The following is an 8332-nucleotide window of genomic DNA, read 5'->3' as shown; positions in this document are numbered from 1 at the left end:
TGCAATAACATGCAGTCCACAGCCAGAAGCCATGGAAAGCCTTGATCTGGGGGAAGGGTCTATTATCATGATCTGTGGAAGCCCGAGGGATGAGAAGCACTAAGGAGAATAAGTCAGTGACAGTTGATTCCATGACTCCTACTGTAGAATCCAAGCAGATGGTTCTCATCAGTGGAGAAAAGCAGTGGTTCTCAACCTTTTCAGGCCGCGAACCCCCAAATAATCATATTTTAACTGGGGACCCCACCCTGACGAGCAATTACATTTTGTATTATACGGTTCTATTGTGAGAATAGCAGATCTACATGCTCACAACGACTCGCAACGCAAGGCGTTGTGAGCATGTAGGTTGCGAGTCATTGTGAGCATGTAGATCGGCTATTTTCACAATTTCTGCCTCTAATATTTGATAATTTGGACAATGTTTAATTTGACATTTTAGAGGTATTAAGAAGTCCTTAAATTGTCACTTTAGAAATGTGTAGATAGATACCCTCTATACACTTAAACTTTATGTTGGTTTGTTTGTGAGAAAACAACGTTGCACAAACCTCTTAACAGGTGTGGGCCCGCCGGCGGGCCCGCCGGCCGTATTTTGACAAACAATCACGTTTAGACAAGCCTCTGTGTTACTTGCATTGCCAAGCTGTATACCATTTTAAAGCTAAGATTCTTGTGATTACGAATCCGCAAACCATTTGATTATAGCGCCGAAACTCACGCCGCAAACAACGCAGAAGTCCGACATAAACAAACAAACAAATATTCATAAAGCTGCTGCTACTCACGTTTAGAGTTGGGTTGTACTCCAACAACATCATATATTTCCACAACAATGATGTTCTTGTGTAGAGGAAGGGTAAACATGATAAAATCCATTGATTGTACAAAGTCCAAAGCACATTTTCTGCCAAGAAACCTCTGTACAACTATAGTCACGGATACAAGCGTGATGTCAGAGTATGACAATCTTTCACGTGTTTTTGCTTCTAACTCCAGTTCAGGTTTTCAGTATTACAACTGAATACTATTAAAATGGCCTCCAAGCTCCACACAATGATTGACACTTCATTTCACCCAATTGGAGCTTCTAGTCCTGTCTCAGTTGTCTCCCAGTCCCCCAATAGCAACCAATAGTATGTTCTCAGAGGAGGTCCATGACTCCTTTTCCCGGCCCATATATTCAGCCAATGGCAGCAGGTTGTTCTGATGACTGGCACTTCTTATAGCCAATGAAATTCTCCACAAAATGTGTCTACTTTATTTTGGCTGAAGTGAACTACAATACCCAAAAACCCCTGCGTAACAGCACTACTGGACGTCAGTAAAATAAATAAATTAAATAATAATAATAATAAATAAATAAAAATAATAAAAATAATAAAATAAAAAAAATCCAGTCTATTAGCCCTTTTTTGACCTTTTTATATGATATATGCAAATGTCTCCAAATGAAAACGCATAAACATACACTTAGTAAAACATGTGTAAAATATTTATATTCTGTAGTTTTATCATGTCCTTTGAAATTGGGCTAGGTAAGTCTTCAAAATGTGTCCACATTGTGTTTTTCAGCTCCTATATGATAATAACAGTGTTATGCAGGCATCTATTTACTGACAATATTTAGGCGAGGATTAAAAACCTGCTATTCCAGTAAGTTAAAACTTGCATTACTCAATGTCAGTTGCACACAGAGTGATTATTTATTTCTGGGTAAAACTTCAAAATGTTTCCTTCAAAATGAGACCATGCCCAATGCATTACTCCAAATGGTTTAAAAACAATAATCAATTTACTTTGGGTACGCTGTGTATAGGCGTTTTTTGCAAATTATACAGGATTGTTAACAGGTTAAGTAAATCATCTGGGAAACCATCATCTTGTGACATCATCGATGGAGAATCCAAGCTAATAGAAAAAGCAGGCTTTCTATTCCTGAAAAGTTGCAATGTTAAAGTGGAAGCCATTGTTCTCGCCAAATATTTTTTCTAAAATATTGTTTAAAAAAGAAATCTGTCAAACGATGACATCATAAGACTATGGATTTCTGAACTTCCCACAGCTTTCCTAAGAGACTTGGACAGAGTAGATTTTTTTTGCTATTTTATTATGAACATTAGTGATGACCTACCTTATATAAAGATAGGTTGAAAAGTGGCAAAGTCATCCTTTAAGTACAACATGTGAGCACTTTTTGCACCACTGGATCCAAGCAGAGCCATGTGGCTCGGGGGCTGAATGCCCACTTGTCCAGGTGACGGCTACCGTGGAGACACAGGGCCTGACCGGTCCTGGCACCGCACCATTATACTGGCTGTGCCAGCTTACCATCACCCTGACACTGAACGGGCCTGACACACCGTACTCCACTCCTTGTCATCCTCTGCTGCAAATCGCAGAGAAACACGTCTTCTTCGTTCGGCACCCTGCTGAACCCAGAGACAGATCTGCTGCCCTCAAATCTAAATCTATTTCCATTGTAAATGGAACGATGTCTGAACTACATTGGTAGACGGTAGACCACCTAATGTCCAATCCGGTGTGCTGACTCTGATTCGAATACATTTTTGACGTTGACAACCAGTTGTTGAGAACTATAAGGGAAATGATTAACCTTACTTCAGTAGAAAATGAAACTCCCACAAGGGTAGAGTGGACTGAAACAATGTATTTATTGTACAAAGAACGAGCATCATGCAAATGCAGCTCTTGATTGTCAGACCTGTGTCTCTTTTGTACACAACAAGAGAACACAAACAGCTGGAGGTGTGGTTAGTGACCATGAGTCATACATGGCTCTATTTATTCGGACAGGCCACAAACAGGTGAGAACATGGCTTGCCGACCAGGGACGTGCTGGGCCCCTGATTCAGCCCGGGAAAAAGAGTTGTAGAGGCCCTCATTGCACGCTATGGAGAGAGATCTATTTATCATTTTAAAAATGATTTAAACTAGTGAAAACAGCCGATCTACAAGCACACAACGCCTCGCACCGCGAGGCGTTGTGTGCTTGTAGATCTGCTGTTTTCACTACTTTTGTGCAAACGGTTTAATTTTTACTTTTGTGCAAACAGTTTAATTTTTTTCCTAATGGCCGGCCTGGACCGGCCGGGAATGAACCGGCCGTTCGGGAGTTGTCCCGCTTTTCCCAATGGCCAGCACGTCCCTGTTGCCGACTATTGTGAGTTACTAGTTAGAGATAGATCTGCAGAGTGGGCAAATGTCGTTCTAGTGCAGCGCTATTCAACCTGTGGCCCGTGGGCCACATGTGGCCCCTGCAGCATGTCTATGCGGCCCGTCATGGTCATACCATTACAATATTCTTTTCTACTTTCAGTGTGGACAAATAATTATTATATTTCAGTTTCTCTCCAAACAATTTGTCTTGTTTTACGTATACAAGACCTTTTTGTTTTTTTTGCTATTTTGTTTGTTCCAAAAGAAGAAACTTCATCATTTCATCATTAATCATTCCGTGACAATCTTTCTGTTCAATGAGGTTTGTCCTTATAGATGGAAATTATGTCTGTTTTCTGTGTTGTGTGTTACTTTTCAGACTGGTCATGTAGTGTGTTATGAAATCATTGCCTAAACGCCAAAATAGGAATTTATTTGCTTGCAGCCCTTGGACGTTTGCTATTTTGCTGAGTGGCCCCTGAGGCATAGGCGACTCTAGCCTCTTCCAGCAAGGGGTGCACGACCTCTATTACCTCATGCACGCGCGCGCAGCGCGCGTGTACGACGTTCGCGCGCGCGCGCGAAAAAAATTGCGGATATTAGCGGTTTTGTAATGTTGTTTTAGCGGATTTCTGCAGTTAATTTTGTACCCAATGCATTTTTTCAAGTTAAAATCGGTTTGGTTCTACACGGCGGCAGAACCATTTTGGGCTTAATATAATAGGGTTTATAAAAGCATGATCTGACTGTCTTAGTCTTACCTTGGGCTGGTCAGGAGGAAATGGTTCAGTCACGCACAGTGAGACAAGAGTCCTGGCTGATAGAGCCTGAGGTCTGTGTTTTGTAGAGGAAAGTCAGGTACAAAATGATCCTCTCCATGTGATGTTTCAGGGCAAGCAGCTATATTATAATATCTACCGGTAGTCACGTCCATAGTAGTGAAGAGCTCGAACTCCATGCTTTATTTTTAACAGATGTTGTTTTCAATTTCAATACTGGCGCGTGGATATGACATCACATCAGGAGGGGAGGGGGGGGCTGCCTGGAGCTGCCAGCCTCTATCACTACCACTAGGGGGTGTTGTTGTATTCGGTCTGAGTGGATGTAAAGTTACATTACGGGCCAGGGGTTGCACGTGCACCCTAGGACACCCCTTAAAATCGCCTATGCCCTGAGGCATATTACGTTGAGTAGCCCTGTTCTAGTGGATGGGTCATAGGAGTTATAACTATAATCATGGTTAGTGTAGTATTGTCATAATTCTATTACACAACCAGTCAGGGACGTGTTAGAGAGGCAGGGGATGAAATTACTAAAAGGGCCTTTGGTGAGAATATTGAAAAAGCCGACCTCCAACACGTTGTGAGCTTGGAGGTCGGCTATTTTCGATAGTTGATACCACACTAAACTAAGCATAATCAAGTCAATACTGGATATTTGGCGTACGGCATGGATTTCTACAAAGAGATGGCAATTCAAAACATAATATGCTGCATTCAAGTTCAGGAGAGTTTGGACAAGGCATTCTCTTGAATGCTGCCTTCAGGGCATTTGCATTTCTTTCGCCATAATGAAAACTGCATTCATGCTCTAGAGAGGACACTTTTTACAGACGGTAGAATGGCAGGGGCTCAAGCCCCACCAGTAGTCCTACCCGACACAGAGTTGGGAGGACCACTTTCAGCCACTCCACATTGCAGCTTTAAAAGGATTTTTAACTGTCTGAACCTATAACATTAGTTATTTTAAAGGGATGATGTTGTATGTTATGTAGTCAGGTGCAGAGAAGAAGAGACTTGGAGATACAGCCCCGACAACTCCCTCGGAACCAATGACTCAGATATGCAGATGTGTTTACTTCCCCTCTGTTCCCCACCTTAACGCAGGCACACACACGCAAACACGCACGTTAGCGTGCACGCACACACGTGCATGCACACACATACGCAGGCTCGAAACGCATGCAGAATAAAACAGCCCCATAATGTCTTTAAGTGTTATCACTTCTATTTGTATTTATGATTCGAAAGAGCTCTAACTCTGTGCTCAAACTTAGACAGGCACTTCAAATGGTTTCTCTGCTCCCTCTCTCCCTGCTCTCACTCCCTTCCAAGCGTATCCATCTTTCATCTAATGTGTACCGTTGCTCTCTCTGTTAGCTCTCTTCCTGACACCGCGCCATCCGAGACATCTGCAGAGGGACCCATGTAGGGATTAAAAACCATCAACAACTCCCCTTCATTCGTTTATTATTTTTATTTTTTCACTCCATTAAAGCGAGAGAGAGAGAGAGAGAGAGAGAGAGAGAGAGAGAGAGAGAGAGAGAGAGAGAGAGAGAGAGAGAGAGAGAGAGAGAGAGAGAGAGGGGGGGAAAGAGAAGGATGGAGCTTTGGAGGGAGGGAGAGAGAGGGAGAGAAAGAAAGAGAGGAAGCGAGGTAGAGAGAAAGAGAAAAAGGAAATGGAGAGTGACTAGGAGGGTGAGAGATAGATGGTGTGTGTGCGTGTGCGTGTGCGTGTGCGTGTGCGTGTGCATGTGCGTGTGCGTGTGTGTGTGTATGGGAGAGAGATAGGGAGTGAGGGAGCGAGAGAGGGAGGGAGGGAGGGAGAAAAACAGAGGGAAAGACTGTGGGAAGGATGGTGGGAGGGAGTGAGGGAGGGAGGGTGAAAGAAAGAGAGAGAGAGAGAGAGAGAGAGAGAAACAACAACCGACAGTTTGTGTGAAAACTTGTAGAATGAGAATACAGACTGTCACCTGACCCTGAGGCAAAGCAGCCCTAAATATAATAACAGGAGAATACGAGGCATCGCGACACGGCTAATGTGTTCTCTGCTGGTGTCGTCTGGCACATCCACAATGATTGAGTACCAATGCCTGCTTCAGAGAACATTGTCTTCTCAACAGCCACGCACACACTCACTGCCACACACATGCACACACACGCATGCACGCACACACACACACACACACACACACACACACACACACACACACACACACACACACACACACACACACATATGCATGCAAATGAATACATATGCGCAGTGTACATATATCAATTCACAGGCGATAGATGTACATTCATGCATATATTCACCGGTGGTGATAGATTGGTGCATTATACTTAAGTTTATTGATGATAGATTGTACATACTTATATTCATTGATAGAATATACATTATGTATATATGACAGTTAGGGTCAGACTCTGAATCCATTTTACTTTATTTTGTCCATATCTCATACCCATAAAACACAGGACAGGTTCAAGTAATGAATCTGTCGTGTGTTTTATGCTTACTGCTGTGGCTGCTACAACACCTAAATATCTCCAGGGGGATCAATAAAGGTCTGTCTTATCTCAGGCTACTGTATCTTATCTTATCTTACTCACTGTATCTGTAGATTCTCTCTTCTTCTTTTCAATTACCAAACATTATTGAACGTCTTCTAACGTTCTCCTTTATGTACTGGTACAAGGTCTGTGAAGGACAAGAGTTGCCCAAATGCTATCGTGAAAGTCTGTTCTAAGATAATTGGAGACCAGTAAAGATCCTTGTGGCCCAGAAGGCAAAAGGAATTATTAGCCAAAATGACATTTCTGCCCCGTGAATTCACTGTAATGCCAGCAGTCTGGCGTTTATGTGTCCCTTAGGAGAACAAACTGCTACACTTCTTTCATTCCTTCCTTAACCATGCTTTTAAGGGTCGACAATAGTCATTTTAAATGACTGTTAAACAGAGTTATTTGTATTACTGTAACTGTAGTTTAATGTTTTATTTCATTACACTGCAGCTTGTTTGCTTGTTTTGATCCTTGTATCTATATTCTTTGGGTTCATGTGGTTAAAGGAGCACTTCAGTCATTTTCAACCTATTTTCGTATAATCGGTCCACATCAGTGGTGTAAAGTACATTTACTTAAGTAAAGGGTTTTGAGATATTTGAGATATACTTATTTGATTGTCACAAAATACAGTATATATATATATACAGTACAGTATACATTAACCACTTATATACATTTCGACCGATGCGGCACATTGTGAGCTTATAGATCCACTATTTTCAAAATATTTTTATACATGTGAAAACTTGAAATAGGACATTCTGCCTAATGAGTTATTAGAATTTTGGTACTTTAAAGCTATACTGTGTAAGTTGCTCAACTAGTGGTCAGTAGCGGTATTGCTTTTTTCGGCCGTTTTTCGGCCGGAGTCGTCGCGGACCACCGCCGCGGACCACCGTAGCGGCGCCGCAAACCACCGCGACCGATAGTAATCCGTGGAGGGGTAGAACGCATGGTAGAACGTAATTTTCTGGCCAGGATTTGTGGATTAAGAGGTTAAAATCCTTCACCATGGTAAACACTGTAGCCAAGCGGAGGCGCTTCCTGGAGACCAGAGCAGATAAGCTGTGATTGGCCGGTAGTGTACCATGTGTGCATGATCGGCGATGTGATTGGGCAACGTATACACAACGTATACAGATGATGCAGATTACGTCATTTTGGCGCGAAATCCCGCCCCTGTCACTGCTAAGAAGAAAACATATAAAGAGAAGGCTTCAGAAGCTGAAAATAACGGAGTGGGTGTTCTAAAACTTTAGCGATTTAACAGTTAGGACAATTTTAAGATTTGTTTTATAAAAAAAGTTACATGGTACAACTTTAAGTACATTTTGATACCAATACTTTTGTACTTTTACTCAAGCAAATGTTAAATTCCAGACTTGTACTTGTAACAGAGTACATCTACATTGCAGTATTGATACTTTTACTTAAGTAAAAAATTTGAGTACTTTTTCCACCATTGGTCCTCACTAATGCGCATTATAAGTTGGCACCATTTAGGCGTTTTTTGGTGTGTGTGTGTGTGTGTGTGTGTGTGTGTGTGTGTGTGTGTGTGTGTGTGTGTGTGTGTGTGTGTGTGTGTGTGTGTGTGTGTGTGTGTGTGTGTGTGTGTGTGTGTGTGGGGGGGGGGGGGGGGGGGGGTGTAGGTGTGTGCGCGCGTGCGTGCGTGTATGACTGGGTAAACCGCACATGAATTTAGGGATCAATAAGGTTGTCTGTATTGAAATCGGAAACTCTCTCATGAATGCAAACACGAGATTTCCTTTTGTCTGGCTGACAAATGCATCAAGGCATGTCAA

Source organism: Nannobrachium achirus, assembly GCF_963921795.1.
Source record: "Nannobrachium achirus genome assembly, chromosome: 17".
Classification (NCBI taxonomy): domain Eukaryota; kingdom Metazoa; phylum Chordata; class Actinopteri; order Myctophiformes; family Myctophidae; genus Nannobrachium; species Nannobrachium achirus.
This window is presented reverse-complemented; position numbering follows the sequence as displayed.